This window comes from Crassostrea angulata, chromosome 7 (assembly GCF_025612915.1).
Source record: "Crassostrea angulata isolate pt1a10 chromosome 7, ASM2561291v2, whole genome shotgun sequence".
NCBI classification, from domain to species: domain Eukaryota; kingdom Metazoa; phylum Mollusca; class Bivalvia; order Ostreida; family Ostreidae; genus Magallana; species Magallana angulata.
Window position 1 is genome coordinate 21013685 of NC_069117.1, and position 26536 is coordinate 21040220.

General features: G+C 32.1%; 2 pseudogenes; both read right to left on the reverse strand.

Annotated features, from left to right (window-relative positions):
* Positions 1–5230: 5230 nt before the first annotated feature.
* Positions 5231–10559, reverse strand: LOC128156559 (T-box transcription factor TBX5-A-like; annotated as a pseudogene).
* Positions 10560–23423: 12864 nt separating this feature from the next.
* On the reverse strand, positions 23424–26264 carry LOC128156569 (T-box transcription factor T-like; annotated as a pseudogene).
* Between the last annotated feature and the right edge of the window lie 272 nt (positions 26265–26536).

Consider the following 26536-nt stretch of genomic DNA (forward strand, 5'->3'; position numbering starts at 1 on the left):
AAAATTCAATTTGGGCTGGAAATGTTAAGTGAAATATTTTAATTCTGATTGTAACACATAATTTGATTGGCTAAACAAGTTCTTATATATCGTGTAACATAACCCTGGACAGTTTAATACTTCTGTTATAACTTAATGAATGAATCACGCCAAAGTGCAATTTGTGTATCATTTAGGTAAAAAGATTACAAAAAGCATACATATATAATGGTCCCTCATCCGAGCATTATTTTAAGAGTGTGAAGGATAAGATCCATTATATGTTATAAGCCTAAGGCTCAATAGGTATCGTATAGCATGGTTATCTTTTGTAGCATAACATTAAAACGGGTGATCATTTGACAACACAGAACCTTACCTCTTTAAAAAGGCCTGTCCGAGCGCGGCAATCATCTTAAAAGAATTTGTGACAACCCCCCTACAGGGTTTGGGAAACAAAACAAAAGGCGTCTGTAGGTGGGTATATGATATCCTCTTAGGCCTCAGACGCATAACATTAGTTTATCATATTTGTGAAAAGTAATTGAAGGCAAAGGTGTTCTTGGCCTTGACGTTTTTACAGGAGTTTGAATTTGTAATCCGGTTTTATCATTGAAAATACTCATATGAAATCTAAATTCAAAACTGATAGGCTTTTTTGCTTTTGCGGTAGTAGTTATTGCCCAGAGTGCTACTAATTTAAGAGACATCATTTTGAGATTCAATGTTTGAAGTGGACAAAGACCACATAAAATCGCAATAGCTTTGAAACATCCATCGCTGCTTACATTTACAGGAAGTCTCAGGAGGCCTATATTAAGAATATCTTTTAATCATTGTTGAAATCAATGTCTGGTTGTTAATCTTTTTTACATTGAAAAAAATGAGTTAAAAAATTATTAATTTATGTTAAAATTTATAACTAAATATAAGAACATTCACTTCAGAAAGTTGACAGAGATTAATTTTCCATTAAATGCACTATTCAACCCACTTTTCTTCTGTTTCCAGATAAAACATAAGTTATCAAGGATAATTTCCTTACCAAGGGATGAAACTCTCCCATGTGTGGCATAATCAGTAGAGTTTTGTGTCTTGACAACCTAGTAGGAATAGATATTAAAATTGATTTCAATAATGAAAACCAACTATGTATTATTCAAAGAAGACAAATGATAATAGCTTCCTCTACTATCCAATAAATATGCTTTTATTCATAATTCTCCCAAATAAACCTAATAGAAAGAAATATCAGATTTTAACATTCATTCTTTTGAATCTTAGAAATTTCTACAAAACAATTATGCACAAACATATTTAAATCCCTATATATTTTTTGCTAACATAATAATATGTTTTCCTATACATCAATTTCCGATTTGAATTAAATCCAATGATCTAGAAGACATACTGTCCGTCGCATTGACATTAGTTCCTACAGTCGTCGTGTTATCGGATTTAATCCTAATGTGACAATTGGTATAACTTTCAAAAATGATTTCAATATATTTAAGTTTCAAATATATGCATTCTAGCTTCTAACAACGACCATTGACCTTCAGTGTATTTGTCACTAAAACTTGCCCCCAGTCCTAAATGGATGCGTTTGTTTCAACCAAATAATCAATATGTAGATTTTTAATTAGTCTTCTATTAAATTTCTCAACATCGTGTATCAACTATGTAATTTCTAAAACAATTTCCTCTGAATTATGTGTTATTAAAGCAAAGCAGGAATTTTTCAACTTTTATTTTTGCTTTGAATGTATAAACAGTTAGACCAATCGAAGACGCAAACTTCCGTATCGGAACCGAATGTTCTTGCATTGTTTCTAATATAATGTCATGATTTTAGAGATCATTTCTTCAGGATAGAAAAATCTTAAATTGTATCGATTAAATAATAAGCCCACAAATTTAATCTTTGACTTTGTGTCTTCAATGACTTTTAATGATTTTTTGAGAAACCAAGATAATCTAAATCACTCATTACTATTTCACTTTTGCATCAAAACTCTTGTTAATAATAAGAGAACCGTTGATAATGTAACAAAACTGTATCCATTGTTCTGAAAGCTGCAAAAACTGGTTTATATACCTTAGTTAAAACCTCTCGGTGCTGAGGCTACATAGTAATACATTAATTTATACAAAATATTATTCCATTAGAATGCCAACATTTTTGTAAAATCTGGATGAACACTAACTATAAAATAAGCATCTTTGGGATCAATACAAATCAAATAATCATATTTTTTAATTGCAGAATCTCTTGTCTGTTATGTTAGTTTTTTACAAACTCATTAAAATTTAACCTTTTTAAATTAATTATTGGTCTTTGAGAGCCATCTCTTTGTGGTTCAAGAATAAATTTGAAATAAATTTATTTGTTGGAACGTCAACTTCTTCAATTCCATTCTTTGCTAATAAAGTTTCTGCCTCATTGTGAAAAAAAGTGCAGATTCATTTAATTTTAGTCTTTAAATTGAGATCCCAAATTGTATGCTTTGGTACACATGAAAACAACACTACATATCAAATGCAATGATAACTTCTAAAAGCCGTAAGGCGATATGTAATTGAATATATTCATCGACAGTCTAGCACATGTTAGTTTGCGAAAGACACTTCTGGATTACTCTAGCGTTAGCAATTACTTTATTTCAAAAATACCATGGCCATCAAATGTGTCTTTCCTATGACGAAAGCGGTAATTATGACTGTGTTAATCTTTTTTACGCTTTTAAAAGGATTTAAAGACAACAAGTAGGTTTTTGATTCAATGACACAAAGTATTTTGGGGCAATAAGAAAATATCAGTATATTATATGGCAATGTTAGGTATGATTGATTAAGTAAAATAACAAAGCTTGTTTTCGAAACCAATTTCGCTTTTGTATCATTTTTTTACTAAAATTTTGATATTTGTTCAGGGTATGTTTACATTTAAAAAAGTGACAATTTAATTAACTTATGCACAATTAGTACTTTTTAAAGTCTTACTTTGTGCAATGATGGTGTTAGCTTTTTTTTAAAATGACATTTGGATTTTTATAAGTACATTTAAAATTTTAAAAATTAAATAAAGTAAGAAATATTGGAATGAGAAATCTCGCACCTTGCGCTGTGTAATTTAGAAATTTAGAAAGGACACAAATGACCCCCCCCCTTCCACTTCATATTTTTTTCAGATCTTGAAATCCCTTAAATAAGTCTGTAGCTGCGCAGTTCGACAGCTGTTCTGAGTGATTAAAAAGGCATTGTCCTGTTCTTGTTTGCATGCTTTTAAAACAAAATGACATGTAGGACTTCATATTTATTGTTTTTATATCTTTTGGCAACATTTTTGGCCAGTTTCGGGCAGAAACAAGCCAGTTCAAGAAAAGTTTACATTCTTATCCTTAAATGTACAAGATAGCTGCACATCCCCTTAAGAGTTCCGGCCCTTAATTGATACTGCGCATTACTTTCACGCCGCCAACTTTCGAATATGTTACATGACCTACTAGTATTTTTTTTAATGTTGCAAACTCTTTTGACTCTATCAAAGCTTGAATTAGTTATTTGTCAATTTCAAAACCAAATCGTGGCTCCTCAGAGTTTTGGACATGTTCTATTTTGGTGACCACGTACACGTCCATACTAGAGACCACGCAATTTTCTGTGCCAAGGCACATGTCAACATTCATTAGAATCTCTATGTGTGCATTGAAAATCTTGCTTGTGGCCAAGCAGCAAAAAGGTTTTTTAACCAAAATATTTTGCGATGTAATGAACGTAACAATCTCCCATCCTGATCTTAACGACATTTTAAGAAACATTTAAACCAATGTTAAACATTACTCAAATTGACATATGCATCAGAATACAAAAGATGTGGAGTATATATTGGTTTGGGGCAATCGCATAAGCAGTTAAATGCGTTATTATAGGCAGTGTTTTGAGACTAGCCTTTTGTTAGCTGTGGGTATTTAGTTCCCGGTTGAAAGATAAGTTGGAAGACCGGGAACCTAAGGTTCCATGTGCGTTTTAAAGTTGCAATTTACGGCGAACTAAATATTACGCTAATTTTGGAATGATTATTCTAATTTTATCAATTATTTTGCGGAAAAAATAGTTTTATTACATTTTACAGGCAATTTACTACTGTAATCTATACAGGCCTTTGACTTTCTCAGAAATACGCTAACCGACATCGTGGAATAAAGTTAAATTCACGCACAGATTTTGTGAGTCGCTTTATTTTGCATAAAAACAAACTACACCAGTTCACTTTACCGGGCTGGAGATGGTGCCCAAAAGAATAATGTAAACCAACTTTTATACGCGTGCAAGAAATATTTGCGAGGTTCGCGAGAGCCTCATCGTCGCAAAAATTTCTCGCCGCGGACGAGTATTTACCATATAATTGTAATTTAAAAAAAGGCTTGGTCGCGAAAATAAGTCGTTGCGAACCAGTTAATTTTAGGGAAATTGCGAAATAAAGTTGTCGCGAATAATATTTGGTTTACAGTAATTTTTGGCAAGTGAAGTGACGATATTTGTAGTAAATTGTCTGAGGATATTTTGTAAAAGATATGTTTTGAAAATAAGACTAATCAGTCAAAAACTAGCGCAATTTTTGCGTCGTGAATTGCTAGTTTTTAATATGTACGGAACTGTAGCTCCCAGTTCGTACCTCTGAATGTTACAAACCTTCAGCTAGATATAGTTTTTTTTGCATCTTCCAAAGTCAAGGGTTTCTGATCCGCTCCACTCTACATAAACCCTTGACTGAAAAGACAATACATTTGCGGGTTAACGATTACGCCATCTAGTGAGTGTACTCATTTTGGGACTTTTGTGATTTCTTGCTCTGACCAATCAGAGAATGCGTTATAAACAGAAACAATATAGCAACGTGGCTGCTCCCATTAACAAAATCGAATTTGTACAAAAGATGGATTCACTCGGACTTAAAACCGACAGCAGTAAGTCAAATACTTACTAGTCCGTCTCAAATTTATTTGACAATGGTTCAACATTGATCAATGCACACTTCACAACATTATTAAAACAGCGCTTCTTATTGGATCATGCAAACTTGTATGACACCAACCAGCGTACGATGTTTCTAACCCAGTTAAACTATGCCTATTCGGTCAAGGGTTTATGTAGAGTCGAGCGGACCAGAAACCCTTGAGTTGGAAAGATGCCTTTTTGGAGAACTTGGAAGGAATAAAAGTGCATTAAAAACAAACAAATATTTTCTCCACAGACATTTATTTCAATGAAAATATAACATGAAAATAATACAAAAGCAATCTATTTTTCACCAAGATTTTCCTCTAGCAATTCTCGATTTAAAATATATACATATTCTTGTTGCAAGGAATTCTCTTCTCTACAGAGTATAATTCCACCTGCTACAATGCCTCAAAATATTGCCTCAGTGAGTTGATGTCCGGATTCATATTGCGAGGACATGATGGAGAGGTCGCCATGTTTAAAAGATTCCTTACAATTGGACCTAAATGAAAAGCAACCCAAACATTTAACAAAACATTTTTTTCATTTGAGTGTTGTGTTATATATAATACCGATTTATGATGATGAAGCATTTCTCTTTGTCAAACACATGATCTCACACGTGAATAAAAGGTACCTAAATATTACCTAAACAGTTATTGCATAGACCTTTCCTTTCCGGGATTTTCAACTAACAGTAAACAGAATACAAAGTATTGTCTTGTGAAATATTATTTTGTCGTTCAATAACCTTCCCAGAATTTCAATTAATAGTTAACAAAATACAAAGTATTGTCGTATGAAATATACGTTTCTCTAATTAAGTTTATGGAAAGTATCATATAAAACTTACAGACTGGTAACATGCACCATAAGTTTCCATCCGCCATTGACAGTTCTGTTTGAGTACATTGATCGTTCTTCAATTCTGATTCTTCGGAGATTGATGAACCGAAAAAGGCAAAATAAATCTAAATTGTTTAGTCTGTGTCAGCTATTATTAAAAAAAAAAGAAAACTAGGGAAAGACCCTTTGTCTTTAAGCATGTCACTTTAGAACATAAAAGCAATTAACATATGTAAGCCATTTCTCTCTCAAATATTGAATTCAAAATTAATTACTTCTTATCTCCAACACAGCTTTAGTGATTACATAATATGTAACTCTGTTTGACAAGGCTATGTTAAAATGTTTTACTTGAAAAGTCTTAGGTACGTGTACTTACTTGGTCTCCGTCTGTCGTTCTGCAAGGCCGTAGATTGTGATGGTTGTCTGAAATGTAGAATTAATTACTTATAATGTAAGCTGTATAGACTGTAGTCTTTTGTTATTATACATGTAGAAGCTATATTAAGGAAAAAGTAGCCCTGCGAAATCATTTCTTGATATAAATTTGTTTAAAGTCAATATAATTTTTTTTTTGGTGTTTTTTTTTAATTCTTCATCTTCGTCTTCGTCTTGATGATTTTAAAATAAAATATTGATAACTAATTGAGGATTTTTTTTGGTGTATGAAATATATGGAATGATGGAAATTACAGTTATTTGATAGTTAGTACAAAATAAGAGAATATACATGCTTTTAATTCTATAAAACTTACTGTATGTGGTGAATTTCATCAAAGCTTTCCGTGAACATATCCATTCTTGATGTTGGGATTTTTTTGTTTTGATGTTTATTTGTCTTCTTATCAGAGAGAGAAACTGAAGGCTTTTTCATTCTAAGGAGTAACACAAATAAAGATTAAATTTAAAAGAATAAAGGATAGTTTCGATTATAGATATAAAATGGACAAAACTATGCATTTCAACAAGTAGCAGAACTGTTATCGTGAAATTTGACAAATCAATTATATTCTATCCTCTATCATGCATCCTATCCCACTAATGAGCTATTTTCTATCCTACCTATCTCTTACCATCCATATTAAGGAATAAAAGATAAACAAATATGACTAAAAATGATTTTATCAAATAATGTAATTCTGTAATACACAAATGTAGGGTACCATTTTCGTGATGAGGATTTAATAATATTTTATCATAGGTACATGTATTACATGCATTTGATTAGATCTCTCATTACCATTAGTAGGAAACCAGGTTACACCTGCGTTCTTGCATAAAGTATATTAAATATATTTCCTGCTTAGAAAGAAAAGTTCTGATTTTTACTAATCAGAGGATGGTCATACGTGCGTTTATTTTGATTCAAACAATTATTTCATTTGCATACTGTATAGACCTTTTTTCTGAGGTGTCTAAATCAACATGACAAACACGTGATCTGTTCTTGACCGTTGGGTGTCTAAAATGTTATCTTTACTCAAAATGTAGAAAAATGTCAAATATCAATATTTTCAGAAAAAACAATAAACAGAGATACAGCGGTATATCACCGTTTGGATTCATATCTTGATACTTTTGCAAAACGTAAGATTCGATTTACCTGCTTTTGGGGTACCGGAAGGCTTTGGAATATGGATTGCTCTTGATCTTCAGCTCCGTGACCTGCCTGTTGTTGTATGCTGTAACTGCTTCAAACGTCGGTACAGGAATTGGAATTTCAAGCACCGAAAATATGTCAGTCTTGTGTTTGATGAGAGATATTTTCACTAAATACTTCTAAAGGGTTCGGAGACTGAACTGTAAATTGATACAAAGATTCGGAACAATCAACTTATACTCAAATGCTACATGTCAAATTGTACGTGGATAACCCCAGTACGATTTTATCGAAATATCAATTAACACATCCTCCATGTAAATTGGTACGTAGACAACCCCAGTACTATTTTATCGAAATATCAATTAACACAATTAAAGCCAATAAAGCAAGGCATAAGCCACAATTTTAAGAAGTGACTAAGAAAACAACTTACGATTCTACATTTTCAGCTAGGTTGGTTTGAAAGATTCACATTCTGGAATGATATAATATTGGCCATCTATTCCGACCAAATTTGTGGAGAATTTGGATGCTTAAAAAAGTTGTTATTAAATTCTTGTTCAGCTTCTCTAATAGCAAAACGTAAGATTCGATTTACCTGCATTTGGGGTACCGGAAGGCTTTCGGATATGGATTGCTCTTGATCTTCAGCTCTATGACCTGCCTGTTGTTGTATGCTGTAACTGCTACAAACGTCGATACAGGAACCGGAATTTCAAGCACCGAAAATATGTCAGTCTTGTGTTTGATGAGAGATATTCTCACTAAATACTTCTTAAGGGTTCGGAGACTGAACTGTAAATTGATACAAAGATACGCAAAAATCAATTTGTACTTAAATGCTTCATGTCACATGCTACGTAGATAACCCCAGTACGATTTTATCGAAATATCAATTAACACATCCTACATGTCAAATGCTACGTAGACATCTCCAGTACGATTTTATCGAAATATCAATTAACACATTTAAAGCCAATAAAGCAAGGCTTAAGCCACTATTTTAAGAAGTGACTAAGAAAACAACTTACAATTCCACATTTACAGCTAGGTTGGTTTGAAAGTTTTACATTCTGGAATGATATGATTTTTGCCATCCATTCCGACCCAATTTGTGGAGAATCTGGAGGCTTGAAAAAGTTGTTATTAAAATCTTGTTCAGCTTCTCCAATAGCTACCCATTTGTTGTCCACAAATTGAAAATAATTGGTGTCAGCTGGGATTATATCAAACATTATGTCATACAATCCCGCAGGATCCAGGCCTTTCAAGGTGAGCTTTACATACGGAAACATTCTCCTGAAATAAAATGGATAATACATGTATTTAAAATGAAATCAAACCAGGTTATCATATGTTAAGAGGGATTATAAATATCTATTAAAGTCAATACATTTTGCTTTTCCAACGTCCACACAGCTTATGGTCCCAAGTTTACCAACATGCATGTTGTTAACCAACTAAACAACACATTTCTTAACGATAATCTACTAAACATGTTCATGAATATGACGTCAAAGAATTTGTATGAGAAAACTGATGAGAGAGGGTCAAGGACAAGAGGATGTTGGATAAACAGTGTTTGGGAGCATGTTTCGATGATAAAAGATATATACCTAATTTCAAGTCATATTATTTACACATACATACCGTCCTGTTCTGTTGATAATCATTTCAATTCCATTTCTGTAGAAGTTATTTCAAAGGTTGCTCTTTTCCAATTCCAGCGATTCGGAACCGTTTTGCAAAGGCTAAAACGTATTTGTTGCATTCCTTCTTTCAGTGTCCTCAGACTTGCTCTCAGACTCAGAGGTGTTTGGATACCCTGAGGAACCTGAGGTAGACACCGTGTAGGTCTCGGTATCTGATGATTGTTCCTCTAGTTCTTCTGTCGAAGAAACGTTGGAAGACGCGGGTACGATAAGGCAACTCTCAGCGATCAAATTCCTCTGATCGATATGACGTCACAATAAGCAGCATGATGTCATATTTCACTCAGAAACATGTCGATTTTAACTTTATCTCTGGTTTAAAATATAAAAACTACAGGCATAAAAATATCAGTAGAAACTCTTCTAACTGAATATATCTTCGATTTCTCTCTATTACGTATAATTATCATTGATGACGTCACAAGCATGTCTAATAGCGAAGATCATGTCGGGAGACAAATCATCGGAATGCAGTGTAAACAATGCCGAAATGAGACTTATTTAATAGATACCTAAGATTTAGAGGAGTGTCAGGATATGAACAGGATACTACAGGCATGGATATTTTGTTTAATCAGCGAGTGTTATAAGGTAAGCAGATCGACATTTATATGGCTTGACCAGCCTTTTCTCTGACAGTGTGTACAAAAAAGGCAAAAGTGTAACGCTACCCCGGATATTATGAAAGATGACTTTGGAAAATATCAACGGTATATGACCTAAACTACCTGAAAAGTGCTGCTAGAATCCTCTGCTTCGTTGTTTTAAATGAAAAATACGTAGTATTTACAATGAAATTATAGAAGTTGAGAGGGTTTCCGATAAATATTTACAATATTTATTTTATGCGATTAACAATAGGATTCTAGCAGTAATACTAATAAACATGAACTAATTGCCGATCGAATTATTGTAGCAAACATACAAATGAACTTCGGGGTAGTGTTACACTTTTTGATTTTTTGTTAAGGTAAAAAAGTGATCTATTTTTAACTGTCACGTGATACCATGGCACGGCAGCTTCAAAGATCGAGTCGATTCCGAAGTAGAAAAATAATATCTTGGTGAACACATTCCCTTGGTATTAATATTCCGCACTGTTTTCTTTAACAAAACCAGTTTTTAAATTGATCATTATTTTGACGGTCATTAAACTCGGAGTTGCCTTAACCTACCCGCGGAGGATGACTGCGTGTTGAAAAGAGACCAATTCATCCTCGGACATGAATTGAATGAATACGTTTCAAAGCGCCGCCTCTTTGCTGCAGTGTTTCTTTTTTCTTGATCACTCGTTTTAGCTCCGAAATAATCTGTATATTCTATTGCAAGTGCTTGCCTACATGAATAAATAAATTGAAATTAAACATAGCCGATTGCAATAGATTCTTAAACAAATTGCTAGAATATAACATCGAAAATTACGAAGAAACATTTAAAACAATCTTATAAGAATTGTTCAACTGTTATGAAACCCAAGTAATTTGTAAAAATGGTTTTGAATACTGAAATGTAGTTACATTGAGATACCAAATAACTAAACTCAAAACTTGGTTAATTGCAAAAGATACACATTGACTATGATTTAAGAACATGAAAAAAGGAAATACAGATATGTCATTAATATCATTTCATGGATAAATGTAAAAAAAAATCTTACTTACTTGTGGTCCTGTTAAAGTTTTGATTTTATGCAGATTAATGGTTTTTGTGTGAAATAAATCTTTTTTAGATTTTTATTGTACTTTTATTAACAACGCCCACAAACCAGATTTAACTGCTGAAACTGTTAACTTAATATAAATGTTTGTCGGTTTTTTCATATTTGGAATCGTGACATTACACAATTATTCGATATTTCATTATAATTAACATTAGTATGTGTACATGTAGAACTGCGTAGATAATTCCAGAAAGGTTACAACGTTTCTAGTGATCCTTGCGCAATATTTTAATGAGGACGAGTGGCCAGCTTGCCTGTCAGGTCTACCTTCAATGTTTGTTAATATGATTAACATTACAATAAAGTTATATTCATTAAGGTTAATTCAAAATCTTTTTTTGGATTTGTATAATTCTCTCCCGTTGAAAACCTTAATGTACCAAAATGGCCAGTTAAACCCAATCTTCTTAAAGATTTCTTCTCTTTTAACTTGTGTTTGATTTTTTTCCCCATCAGATACCTGTGTATACATGTATGCTTACTAAAAGTTTCAATTCAGTTATTTACATGTGCATTTACTTAGAGAGTTTTTTAAAGCAGAAAAAACTGTTAAAACTTTAAAATCACGATTTTCTATCATGTGTTTAGATTTTTAAAAAACCCTAAAATATAGAGTATCATCAATATTCCTGTATTAACTGCAAAATAATTTGCTGTCAAGTGTCCTTATATTCTAACAATATCAATCTATTAAGGTCTTCATTTAATTTCATGGCATTAGTTTTCAAACTCAAATATTTTTATACAATTTGCAGCATAAAAAAGTATAAAATGAATGAATCATGCAACGTTTCAGTTACACTTTACTGGTTTTGGTTTGATATAATCTATGCATAGTAATAAGACATTCGAAACACAAGCAAACAAATGTAAAAGAGCAAATATGTAGTACATTTGATTAATTATATTATTAGTGACGTTCATTTGACTTTCCGAATTAAAGTTATTGTATATCGTCAATTCTCTTGTATAAATTAACCATGGAATATTATACAATTATTTAATGCTTGAGCAGTCAATAGACCAGAATATTTCTCCCGAAGTACAGGGAACAGCTCAGTATGATCTATTGCCCGAGGCCAATGGCCGAGGGCAATAGATCATAATGAGCTGTTTCGCTGCACCAAGGGAAAAAAATTCTGGTCTATTGAGTGTTCAAGCATTAAATAATTGTTTTATTACCTAATTCCTTTTTTAGTTTTCGGGGTTTACAATTTGCATATTGCAGATGGTTTTTGTGCCATTATGCAAGATACTAAGATTTTTTTCATCTTTTACATGCACAAAACCTGTTGCATGCATTACAACATCTCAATTTAATATTAGTTTACACAAAGGAGGGGGTCTTAAACCCATTAGATTTTAAATAGTCTTTTACCTTATTTGAGGCTTTAAAGCTGTTGATTATTTGATACTCCATTTTGATAACATTGAATTTGGTTTCACCAAGTACTAAAAACAACGTCTATGTAATGGAATATACCTTCCCCGAGAACTATTGAGAGGATGTAACATTAACATACCCGCGTTCTGAAATACGTTGCCAGTCCAATAGATCGCAGTCTATTGACCGTCGGTCTAATAGATCGCAGTCTATTGACTGGCAGTTCAAAATAAACGCAAATATTTAAATGGTAATAAAACAACAAAATCCCTTCGATTAGGTAATAAAACAAATGATAAAACATTTCCTCAAGCATGAAAACGTTTCAAATGAATAAATGTTTCGAATTGAGATTGAAGTCACCAGAAGAACAATTCTAGACTCCGCAAAAAGTATTTAATCTAATACAGACTACAAAAAGTGTTTATATATTACATACCCTACCAAAATGATTATCCCACCTCAGACTTAACAAAAAGTGTTTCTTCCATTAAAGGCTCTAAACAAGAAAGCGTTTCTTCCATTATAAACACCGCAAAAACTGTGTCCGCCAAAGTAGACTCTGTAGAAATTATTACTCCACTGTAGACTACATAAAGTATTTTTTCAGATGAAAGTACTTTCATAAATTGCAGAAAGCGTTTCTTCCATTATAAACTCAGCAGAAACTGTTTCTTTAATGATATACTCTGCAGAAAATGTATCTTCCTTTGCTAAAAATGTTTCTTCTATAATAGATCCTGCAGAAAGTGTTTCTTCAATTGCAATCACTGAAAAAGGTGTTTACTCCATTATAAATTCCGCAGAGTGTATTTCTTCTATTATAGACTCTACATAAAGCGTTCCTTTCATTATAGACTCAGCAGAAAATATTCCCTAGAATGTGTTTCATCAATTTAAGACTCTGCCAAGTGTTTTTATTTTTTATTGTAAACTCTACATAAAAGGTTCCTTCCATTGAAGACTCCGTAAAAATTGTTTCTTCCATTACAAATTCTGCAGAAAGTGTTCCTCCGGTTATAGACTGTACATAAAGCGTCTTTATTAAAGACTTTACGTAAAGTGTTTCTCCCATTTAAGACTCTAAAGGTAGTGTTTCCATTATAGATTCTGTTGAAAATGTTTCTTTCATTGTAGACTCTGCAGAAACTCTAAAGCAAGTGTTTCTTTCATTATAAACGCTGCAGAAACTCTGAGGAAAGTGGTTTTTTTAAACTAGACTATGCAGAAACCTTTCCCCCATAATTGACTTTGCAGACACTTTTTCTTCCTCTACAGAATAAGAATGGAATTTGTAAAAATTAAAGATAAAGATTTGTGATAAAAATCCAGATCTATAAAAAGTTTAAAATTGTTGTTGCAAAAAGTATAAATTACCAATTTTAAACATAAATGAAATTAAAGAATACCATTTTTTATAAGAAAAAGTTGATAAAACGATATACTCAAAAGTCTTTGTCACTGATTGATAATTAACAGTTATCTGTTTGTCGTGATTTCTTCAACATGACAACCTTGTTTCTTGACAATTTGTCTACAATATACCCAGTATTTTGCCTGGTATAAACTGTCCTATCTTTTGTAATCTGTATGATAGGTATTTTATACCTATGGTATATCATACCTTAGTGTTTACTACTGAATTTAGAACTACAAAGTCAAATTTAACGAAATCTACCATACACACATTTCTAAAAAGTTTTTTTTTACAAAATAGCGAACAAAAAAATCATGTACCTTTGGCGAAGAAGATGCAAGGTAAATCTCAAACCTATGTCTTTCATCTAGAACTCAGAACTACAGAGTCAAATTTGACTAAATCTGTCACACAAGGATTCTTGTTTTTCAGATGTTTTTGTCAGATTTTTCTGTTTCACATAATTACGTTTGAATTGACGGAAAGTAATAAAGGTAAAGCATATCATCAAAGTTTTCTTGATTTACATGTTACAATTACAGAAGAAAAAGTTGAATCACAATACAAATAAGACAGTTTAAATGGTATATATATATATATATATATATATATATATATATATATATATATATATATATATATATATATATATATATATATATATATATATATATATATATATATATATATATATATATATATATATATATATATATATATATATATAATTCAGAGACAATCCCTCTACCTCTCCAGAAACCAGCCTGTTCTTTTCTGAGTGTGCGGTCTACACCGGCCTGTCTTAAAAAAAAAACCACACACACACACACACAAACAAAACTGTCCTCCTTATCCAACGGTTCTTCGTCGGAAGAATCAGAAGTACAAACATTGGATATCAAAGTCCCCATGTCTTTTCTGCCTAGTTTAAAGGTGAGATACGGGACGGATTAAGATCCCTATTTTAGATGCATTGGGTGAGGCTTTTGCTCCTGTGATATGGGAGTGAGATATTGTCTTTAAAGGGTACTGTTTACAGAAAAATATTCGTCCCAGTTTTATTCTCGCCCCTTTCGCCCTCATTGTTAACGGACGAATTTAGGACTGGGCGAATTCCGATGTCTTCAATTGATTTTCTTTAAACACAACTGTGTCTGGGGGAATTCAGGACGGGGCAAAACTGTTTGCAAGTGTAGAAGGGCGAAAATTACAATGGGCGAAAATAACCCTGTATACATTATCTTCTTCCTCATATTTGGAACTGAACTGATTAGTTCAATTTAAGTTCTATAGGAACAGAGATGATACGTCAAATGCATCAAGCGGGGCTTATCCCTTGCGACACGGGTCTGTGTTGTTGCATTTCGAAAGTATTTACTATTAGACCGATTTTTTATATTGATAACTTAAAAGATGATTAACATAACGGGACGTTATGTGTTAAAAGGGGCATGGTCACAATTTTTTGTTTTAAAAATTATTTTTCTGTTTTTAATATTTACAATGTTTCAGAAGGACATTTTTAATAGGCAACCAAAGTTTGAGTGTCATTTGTTGAGTTTCAAGCGAGTAACAGGGCTTGAAATTCTTGATATGTAAACAAAGCGTTTGTTTACCTTTTGAACGTTGAAGTAAAAATTTCAGTTTTAAACCTAAAACGAATGTGTTAAACGTTAGGAACTGTGTATCAATGCTTGAAATAAATAAAAAGATAGACTCATAGGCTGGGAAAAGTTTTTGTACTGGGATATTGAACATATGTAACCAAAAACAGGGCACGAGCCTTTTTTACATGACAAAGAATTGTGAGCCCTGTATCTTGCTTATAACTTTACGAGTGACTCTCAAATTTTATTTGATCATTTGAAATGCATTTCTAAAGCATTGTAAATAATAAAATCATGAAAATAGAATTCGTCCAAAATCATGACCATGCCCCTCTCAGTTTTAATTTTAGATTGTTTTAAAACATGTTTTATGGAAAATCAACATCTGATTTTAAACTAACTTAAACTGGTTGAGAACGAATAATTCACGTATGTTAACGTATGTCGAGTTCACATTGAGAGGTCTGGATTCTTTGCGATCATATGACATTACGTTTAATAAAATAATCCCAGCTTAAAAAATTGCAATTAATGCGTAGACAACAAATGGAAACGTATTTTAGAAACAGAATTAGAATTTGAACACAATTAATCTATTCAAGCGTTACCAGGTTCTCTTTGACTACGTTAGAAATAGAAATTTATTTCCATCGTTTAATAGTGTGAAACATCATGACTGTAAATGTGGAATTGTGAGCTGTTCTGTGTAACATCAAGTCTTTTTTCTTATTGGCTAGGAATGTGTAAATGTCTTGATATTAGTATATTTGAAAGGCGTTTAGTGAACACCTTTTAATCCTACGTAATATATAAGAGCAAAGTGACAACTAGACACCCAGTGTTTGCTTTTATTTACAGCTCACGCATCGACCAAGGCATAAGCATCTTGTGCGAGTTCATCTAAAGACAAGAGGAGGAGGAATTTTCTGTTCTGCAAAATCAAACAGCTGCATCAACATTTATTGCGGCTGTGTTTCACCCTAGAAGGGAACTGGTGATCACAAATCTTCATTTCAACAATTATCCGTGTTTGGAAACCCTACGTTACCGCGGCATCAGGTAAAATTTTTGAAATTCAATTTGAATATCAATGAAAATGAAATCAATCATAGTAACAGATTCGACGCAGAATACTTTATAATTATTTTGGCATATTTTTTTCAGTGCATGCTTGAATTCGTCTGCAGATTAGTATGCGCTTTAAAATACGAGACGAAACAAAATTTTAAAAAGTATGCAATTCTAGATTCGTCTACACTAATCGACTTTATGAATATTTCGGAATAATTGTTTTTCTGTGCATGCTTGGATAGCGGCAATTTAAAAAGCTTTGGATTTGTCCTATAGTATTCTGTCATTAAGTGAGCAAGCATATTAGTTTGCAGCTTAGTATGCATTTTGCAATTATTTAAGATACGAAAAAAAATAAAATAAAAAAGTAATAGAAAAACAGCAAAAAAGCGGATAATAACAGTTTATTTGTGCGAAAAAGAAATATGACAGAATACTGTTATTTACCCACCATAATAGGTAAACTAAGAATTTCTTTAAAAAAAATTACTAGAGAAGTCTATTTCTCTTGTAATACTTGATTTTATTGATTAAGCTATTCCGGTCTGTTTTAAGAAATAACCTCATACAATAATTATTAGTAACGCATCCTGGTAAGTACTTATTGTTTTTCCCCCACAGAATGGTTCAAAGACAATGAATGAAAAGCGGTCCTTTCTTCTCCTGCAATTGTTTCTATCATTTTGAGCAAGTTATAGAGATAACGCAGCAGATAAAAAGTTTCTTTGGGTTGATATTATCTTTACTTTATGTATCAATGAATTGATGATCATAAGCTATTTGATATTTTGAAAGATGTTATTATATCAATAGTGCCTGTTTAGGAGGGTAAGAGTTGAAATTGACACCCCGGGAAAACTATTGTCAACCTACGCGAAGCCTCCTAAACAGGCACTATTTATTTTATTATACTGAATGTTTCAATTTTAAAGAAAACTTTACTACTCTTATATATGAATGACGTGAATTCTTTGGCGAACGGTTCGCGCATAGTTTACGCGCATGTAACAATTCGTTGTGTTACCCGTTGCTAAGTGTGTTGCTTACGCTTAGGTTATAGAACGGATTATCAACTGCGTCTTAACCAATCAGATTTCAGTATTTAACATGAAAGTATAATAATATGATTTAACAACTTCTAGATAAATTAAAAATGTCCATAATATGTTTTCGGGTATCAAAAAAGGTCATGTCTGTTTCATTTTTGTTTAGATGTGTTTACATGGTGTTATTTGTGTTGTTGTGCATAAATTGTATTTTTTACTTTTTATTACCTTCTTCTTAATTTTTCAATTCACTTTACAAAAGTAAAAAAATGAAAAGTAGGCTTTGAAATAGAAGAAATATTGTATTAAGTTAAATGATCTTTTGTTTTGTCCATGAATCTATAGGTGTATAAGAGTTCATAAATTATACTTATAAATCAAAATGGTTAGCTATTGAAATGGACGAAAAAATGATTATAATAGCAATGTACAATCATGTAAATTGAATATGTTTTGACAGCCAATCTTATTGTACACAAAAAATAAATATAGTCTCAAAAAGTCATACTTTGCTTTTTATTGACCTGAAGCAATACTTAGAATACTTTTGTTTTATCAGCTATTTGCATTGTTTGTTTGATTGAGTTGTTTGTTTCTCAGAAAGGGATAAAAGATGAATGCTTTTAACAAAATAAAAATAACAAACAACTGTATATGCAAACTGTCAACATATGAATCACATGGATTGTTTTTTTCGAACATGAAATAAAATCTAAAGACTATTTTAAAAGTTTTCAAGCAATTTCAGATCGGACATTCAAAACTTTTCTCTTTGAATAATATTTTGATATCCAATATACAACCAAAAATTCAATTTGGGCTGGAAATGTTAAGTGAAATATTTTAATTCTGATTGTAACACATAATTTGATTGGCTAAACAAGTTCTTATATATCGTGTAACATAACCCTGAACAGTTTAATACTTCTGTTATAACTTAATGAATGAATCACGCCAAAGTGCAATTTGTGTATCATTTAGGTAAAAAGATTACAAAAAGCATACATATATAATGGTCCCTCATCCGAGCATTATTTTAAGAGTGTGAAGGATAAGATCCATTATATGTTATAAGCCTAAGGCTCAATAGGTATCGTATAGCATGGTTATCTTTTGTAGCATAACATTAAAACGGGTGATCATTTGACAACACAGAACCTTACCTCTTTAAAAAGGCCTGTCCGAGCGCGGCAATCATCTTAAACGAATTTGTGACAACCCCCCTACAGGGTTTGGGAAACAAAACAAAAGGCGTCTGTAGGTGGGTATATGATATCCTCTTAGGCCTCAGACGCATAACATTAGTTTATCATATTTGTGAAAAGTAATTGAAGGCAAAGGTGTTCTTGGCCTTGACGTTTTTACAGGAGTTTGAATTTGTAATCCGGTTTTATCATTGAAAATACTCATATAAAATCTAAATTCAAAACTGATAGGCTTTTTTGCTTCTGCGGTAGTAGTTATTGCCCAGAGTGCTACTAATTTAAGAGACATCATTTTGAGATTCAATGTTTAAAGTGGACAAAGACAACATAAAATCGCAATAGCTTTGAAACATCCATCGCTGCTTACATTTACAGGAAGTCTCAGGAGGCCTATATTAAGAATATCTTTTAATCATTGTTGAAATCAATGTCTGGTTGTTAATCTTTTTTACATTGAAAAAAATGAGTTAAAAAATTATTAATTTATGTTAAAATTTATAACTAAATATAAGAACATTCACTTCAGAAAGTTGACAGAGATTAATTTTCCATTAAATGCACTATTCAACCCACTTTTCTTCTGTTTCCAGATAAAACATAAGTTATCAAGGATAATTTCCTTACCAAGGGATGAAACTCTCCCATGTGTGGCATAATCAGTAGAGTTTTGTGTCTTGACAACCTAGTAGGAATAGATATTAAAATTGATTTCAATAATGAAAACCAACTATGTATTATTCAAAGAAGAGAAATGATAATAGCTTCCTCTACTATCCAATAAATATGCTTTTATTCATAATTCTCCCAAATAAACCTAATAGAAAGAAATATCAGATTTTAACATTCATTCTTTTGAATCTTAGAAATTTCTACAAAACAATTATGCACAAACATATTTAAATCCCTATATATTTTTTGCTAACATAATAATATGTTTTCCTATACATCAATTTCCGATTTGAATTAAATCCAATGATCTAGAAGACATACTGTCCGTCGCATTGATATTAGTTCCTACAGTCGTCGTGTTATCGGATTTAATCCTAATGTGACAATTGGTATAACTTTCAAAAATGATTTCAATATATTTAAGTTTCAAATATATGGATTCTAGCTTCTAACAACGACCATTGACCTTCAGTGTATTTGTCACTAAAACTTGCCCCCAGTCCTAAATGGATGCGTTTGTTTCAACCAAATAATCAATATGTAGATTTTTAATTAGTCTTCTATTAAATTTCTCAACATCGTGTATCAACTATGTAATTTCTTAAACAATTTCCTCTGAATTATGTGTTATTAAAGCAAAGCAGGAATTTTTCAACTTTTATTTTTGCTTTGAATGTATAAACAGTTAGACCAATCGAAGACGCAAACTTCCGTATCGGAACCGAATGTTCTTGCATTGTTTCTAATATGATGTCATGATTTTAGAGATCATTTCTTCAGGATAGAAAAATCTTAAATTGTATCGATTAAATAATAAGCCCACAAATTTAATCTTTGACTTTGTGTCTTCAATGACTTTTAATGATTTTTTGAGAAACCAAGATAATCTAAATCACTCATTACTATTTCACTTTTGCATCAAAACTCTTGTTAATAATAAGAGAACCGTTGATAATGTAACAAAACTGTATCCATTGTTCTGAAAGCTGCAAAAACTGGTTTATATACCTTAGTTAAAACCTCTCGGTGCTGAGGCTACATAGTAATACATTAATTTATACAAAATATTATTCCATTAGAATGCCAACATTTTTGTAAAATCTGGATGAACACTAACTATAAAATAAGCATCTTTGGGATCAATACAAATCAAATAATCATATTTTTTAATTGCAGAATCTCTTGTCTGTTATGTTAGTTTTTTACAAACTCATTAAAATTTAACCTTTTTAAATTAATTATTGGTCTTTGAGAGCCATCTCTTTGTGGTTCAAGGATAAATTTGAAATAAATTTATTTGTTGGAACGTCAACTTCTTCAATTCCATTCTTTGCTAATAAAGTTTCTGCCTCATTGTGAAAAAAAAGTGCAGATTCATTTAATTTTAGTCTTTAAATTGAGATCCCAAATTGTATGCTTTGGTACACATGAAAACAACACTACATATCAAATGCAATGATAACTTCTAAAAGCCGTAAGGCGATATGTAATTGAATATATTCATCGACAGTCTAGCACATGTTAGTTTGCGAAAGACACTTCTGGATTACTCTAGCGTTAGCAATTACTTTATTTCAAAAATACCATGGCCATCAATTGTGTCTTTCCTATGACGAAAGCGGTAATTATGACTGTGTTAATCTTTTTTACGCTTTTAAAAGGATTTAAAGACAACAAGTAGGTTTTTGATTCAATGACACAAAATATTTTGGGGCAATAAGAAAATATCAGTATATTATATGGCAATGTTAGGTATGATTGATTAAGTAAAATAACAAAGCTTGTTTTCGAAACCAATTTCGCTTTTGTATCATTTTTTTACTAAAATTTTGATATTTGTTCAGGGTATGTTTACATTTAAAAAAGTGACAATTTAACTTATGCACAATTAGTACTTTTTAAAGTCTTACTTTGTGCAATGATGGTGTTAGCTTTTTTTAAAAATGACATTTGGATTTTTATAAGTACATTTAAAATTTTAAAAATTAAATAAAGTAAGAAATATTGGAATGAGAAATCTTGCACCTTGCGCTGTGTAATTTAGAAATTTAGAAAGGACACAAATGACCCCCCCCCCCCACTTCATATTTTTTTCAGATCTTGAAATCCCTTAAATAAGTCTGTAGCTGCGCAGTTCGACAGCTGTTCTGAGTGATTAAAAAGGCATTGTCCTGTTCTTGTTTGCATGCTTTTAAAACAAAATGACATGTAGGACTTCATATTTATTGTTTTTATTTCTTTTGGCAACATTTTTGGCCAGTTTCGGGCAGAAACAAGCCAGTTCAAGAAAAGTTTACATTCTTATCCTTAAATGTACAAGATAGCTGCACATCCCCTTAAGAGTTCCGGCCCTTAATTGATACTGCGCATTACTTTCACGCCGCCAACTTTCGAATATGTTACATGACCTACTAGTATTTTTTTTAATGTTGCAAACTCTTTTGACTCTATCAAAGCTTGAATTAGTTATTTGTCAATTTCAAAACCAAATCGTGGCTCCTCAGAGTTTTGGACATGTTCTATTTTGGTGACCACGTACACGTCCATACTAGAGACCACGCAATTTTCTGTGCCAAGGCACATGTCAACATTCATTAGAATCTCTATGTGTGCATTGAAAATCTTGCTTGTGGCCAAGCAGCAAAAAGGTTTTTTAACCAAAATATTTTGCGATGTAATGAACGTAACAATCTCCCATCCTGATCTTAACGACATTTTAAGAAACATTTAAACCAATGTTAAACATTACTCAAATTGACATATGCATCAGAATACAAAAGATGTGGAGTATATATTGGTTTGGGGCAATCGCATAAGCAGTTAAATGCGTTATTATAGGCAGTGTTTTGAGACTAGCCTTTTGTTAGCTGTGGGTATTTAGTTCCCGGTTGAAAGATAAGTTGGAAGACCGGGAACCTAAGGTTCCATGTGCGTTTTAAAGTTGCAATTTACGGCGAACTAAATATTACGCTAATTTTGGAATGATTATTCTAATTTTATCAAAAATTTTGCGGAAAAAATAGTTTTATTACATTTTACAGGCAATTTACTACTGTAATCTATACAGGCCTTTGACTTTCTCAGAAATACGCTAACCGACATCGTGGAATAAAGTTAAATTCACGCACAGATTTTGTGAGTCGCTTTATTTTGCATAAAAACAAACTACACCAGTTCACTTTACCGGGCTGGAGATGGTGCCCAAAAGAATAATGTAAACCAACTTTTATACGCGTGCAAGAAATATTTGCGAGGTTCGCGAGAGCCTCATCGTCGCAAAAATTTCTCGCCGCGGACGAGTATTTAACATATAATCGTAATTTTAAAAAAGGCTTGGTCGCGAAAATAAGTCGTTGCGAACCAGTTGATTTTAGGGAAATTGCGAAATAAAGTTGTCGCGAATAATATTTGGTTTACAGTAATTTTTGGCAAGTGAAGTGACGATATTTGTAGTAAATTGTCTGAGGATATTTTGTAAAAGATATGTTTTGAAAATAAGACTAATCAGTCAAAAACTAGCGCAATTTTTGCGTCGTGAATTGCTAGTTTTTAATATGTACGGAACTGTAGCTCCCAGTTCGTACCTCTGAATGTTACAAACCTTCAGCTAGATATAGTTTTTTTTGCATCTTCCAAAGTCAAGGGTTTCTGATCCGCTCCACTCTACATAAACCCTTGACTGAAAAGACAATACATATGCGGGTTAACGATTACGCCATCTAGTGAGTGTACTCATTTTGGGACTTTTGTGATTTCTTGCTCTGACCAATCAGAGAATGCGTTATAAACAGAAACAATATAGCAACGTGGCTGCTCCCATTAACAAAATCGAATTTGTACAAAAGATGGATTCACTCGGACTTAAAACCGACAGCAGTAAGTCAAATACTTACTAGTCCGTCTCAAATTTATTTGACAATGGTTCAACATTGATCAATGCACACTTCACAACATTATTAAAACAGCGCTTCTTATTGGATCATGCAAACTTGTATGACACCAACCAGCGTACGATGTTTCTAACCCAGTTAAACTATGCCTATTCGGTCAAGGGTTTATGTAGAGTCGAGCGGATCAGAAACCCTTGAGTTGGAAAGATGCCTTTTTGGAGAACTTGGAAGGAATAAAAGTGCATTAAAAACAAACAAATATTTTCTCCACAGACATTTATTTCAATGAAAATATAACATGAAAATAATACAAAAGCAATCTATTTTTCACCAAGATTTTCCTCTAGCAATTCTCGATTTAAAATATATACATATTCTTGTTGCAAGGAATTCTCTTCTCTACAGAGTATAATTCCACCTGCTACAATGCCTCAAAATATTGCCTCAGTGAGTTGATGTCCGGATTCATATTGCGAGGACATGATGGAGAGGTCGCCATGTTTAAAAGATTCCTTACAATTGGACCTAAATGAAAAGCAACCCAAACATTTAACAAAACATTTTTTTCATTTGAGTGTTGTGTTATATATAATACCGATTTATGATGATGAAGCATTTCTCTTTGTCAAACACATGATCTCACACGTGAATAAAAGGTACCTAAATATTACCTAAACAGTTATTGCATAGACCTTTCCTTTCCGGGATTTTCAACTAACACTAAACAGAATACAAAGTATTGTCTTGTGAAATATTATTTTGTCGTTCAATAACCTTCCCAGAATTTCAATTAATAGTTAACAAAATACAAAGTATTGTCGTATGAAATATACGTTTCTCTAATTAAGTTTATGGAAAGTATCATATAAAACTTACAGACTGGTAACATGCACCATAAGTTTCCATCCGCCATTGACAGTTCTGTTTGAGTACCTTGATCGTTCTTCAATTCTGATTCTTCGGAGATTGATGAACCGAAAAAGGCAAAATAAATCTAAATTGTTTAGTCTGTGTCAGCTATTATTAAAAAAAAAAGAAAACTAGGGAAAGACCCTTCGTCTTTAAGCATGTCACTTTAGAACATAAAAGCAATTAACATATGTAAGCCATTTCTCTCTCAAATATTGAATTCAAAATTAATTACTTCTTATCTCCAACACAGCTTTAGTGATTACATAATATGTAACTCTGTTTGACAAGGCTATGTTAAAATGTTTTACTTGAAAAGTCTTAGATACGTGTACTTACTTGGTCTCCGTCTGTCGTTCTGCAAGGCCGTAGATTGTGATGGTTGTCTGAAATGTAGAATTAATTACTTATAATGTAAGCTGTATAGACTGTAGTCTTTTGTTATTATACATGTAGAAGCTATATTAAGGAAAAGTAGCCCTGCGAAATCATTTCTTGATATAAATTTGTTTAAAGTCAATATAATTTTTTTTTTGGTGTTTTTTTTTTAATTCTTCATCTTCGTCTTCGTCTTGATGATTTTAAAATAAAATATTGATAACTAATTGAGGATTTTTTTTGGTGTATGAAATATACGGAATGATGGAAATTACAGTTATTTGATAGTTAGTACAAAATAAGAGAATATACATGCTTTTAATTCTATAAAACTTACTGTATGTGGTGAATTTCATCAAAGCTTTCCGTGAACATATCCATTCTTGATGTTGGGATTTTTTTGTTTTGATGTTTATTGGTCTTCTTATCAGAGAGAGAAACTGAAGGCTTTTTCATTCTAAGGAGTAACACAAATAAAGATTAAATTTAAAAGAATAAAGGATAGTTTCGATTATAGATATAAAATGGACAAAACTATGCATTTCAACAAGTAGCAGAACTGTTATCGTGAAATTTGACAAATCAATTATATTCTATCCTCTATCATGCATCCTATCCCACTAATGAGCTATTTTCTATCCTACCTATCCCTTACCATCCATATTAAGGAATAAAAGATAAACAAATATGACTAAAAATGATTTTATCAAATAATGTAATTCTGTAATACACAAATGTAGGGTACCATTTTCGTGATGAGGATTTAATAATATTTTATCATAGGTACATGTATTACATGCATTTGATTAGATCTCTCATTACCATTAGTAGGAAACCAGGTTACACCTGCGTTCTTGCATAGAGTATATTAAATATATTTCCTGCTTAGAAAGAAAGGTTCTGATTTTTACTAATCAGAGGATGGTCATACGTGCGTTTATTTTGATTCAAACAATTATTTCATTTGCATACTGTATAGACCTTTTTCTGAGGTGTCTAAATCAACATGACAAACACGTGATCTGTTCTTGACCGTTGGGTGTCTAAAATGTTATCTTTACTCAAAATGTAGAAAAATGTCAAATATCAATATTTTCAGGAAAAAACAATAAACAGAGATACAGCGGTATATCACAGTTTGGAATCATATCTTGATACTTTTGCAAAACGTAAGATTCGATTTACCTGCTTTTGGGGTACTGGAAGGCTTTGGAATATGGATTGCTCTTGATCTTCAGCTCCGTGACCTGCCTGTTGTTGTATGCTGTAACTGCTTCAAACGTCGGTACAGGAATTGGAATTTCAAGCACCGAAAATATGTCTGTCTTGTGTTTGATGAGAGATATTTTCACTAAATACTTCTAAAGGGTTCGGAGACTGAACTGTAAATTGATACAAAGATTCGGAACAATCAACTTATACTCAAATGCTACATGTCAAATTGTACGTGGATAACCCCAGTACGATTTTATCGAAATATCAATTAACACATCCTACCTGTCAATTGGTACGTAGACAACCCCAGTACGATTTTATCGAAATATCAATTAACACATTTAAAGCCAATAAAGCAAGGCATAAGCCACAATTTTAAGAAGTGACTAAAAAAAAAATTACGATTCTACATTTACAGCTAGGTTGGTTTGAAAGTTTCACATTTTGGAATGATATGATTTTGGCTATCCATTCCGACCCAATTTGTGGAAAATCTGGAGGCTTGAAAAAGTTGTTATTAAAATCTTGTTCAGCTTCTCCAATACCTACCCATTTGTTGTCCACAAATTTAAAATAATTGGTGTCAGCTGGGATTATATCAAACATTATGTCATACAATCCCGCAGGATCCAGGCCTTTCAAGGTAAACTTGACATACGGAAAGATTCTCCTGAAATAAAATGGATAATACATGTATTTAAAATGATATCAAACCAGGTTATCATATGTTAAGAGGGATTATAATTATCTATTAAAGTCAAAATATTTTGCTTTTCCAACGTCCACACAGCTTATGGTCCCAAGTTTACCAACATGCATGTTGTTAACCTACTCAACATCACATTTCTTAAAGCTAATCTACTAAACATGTTCATGAA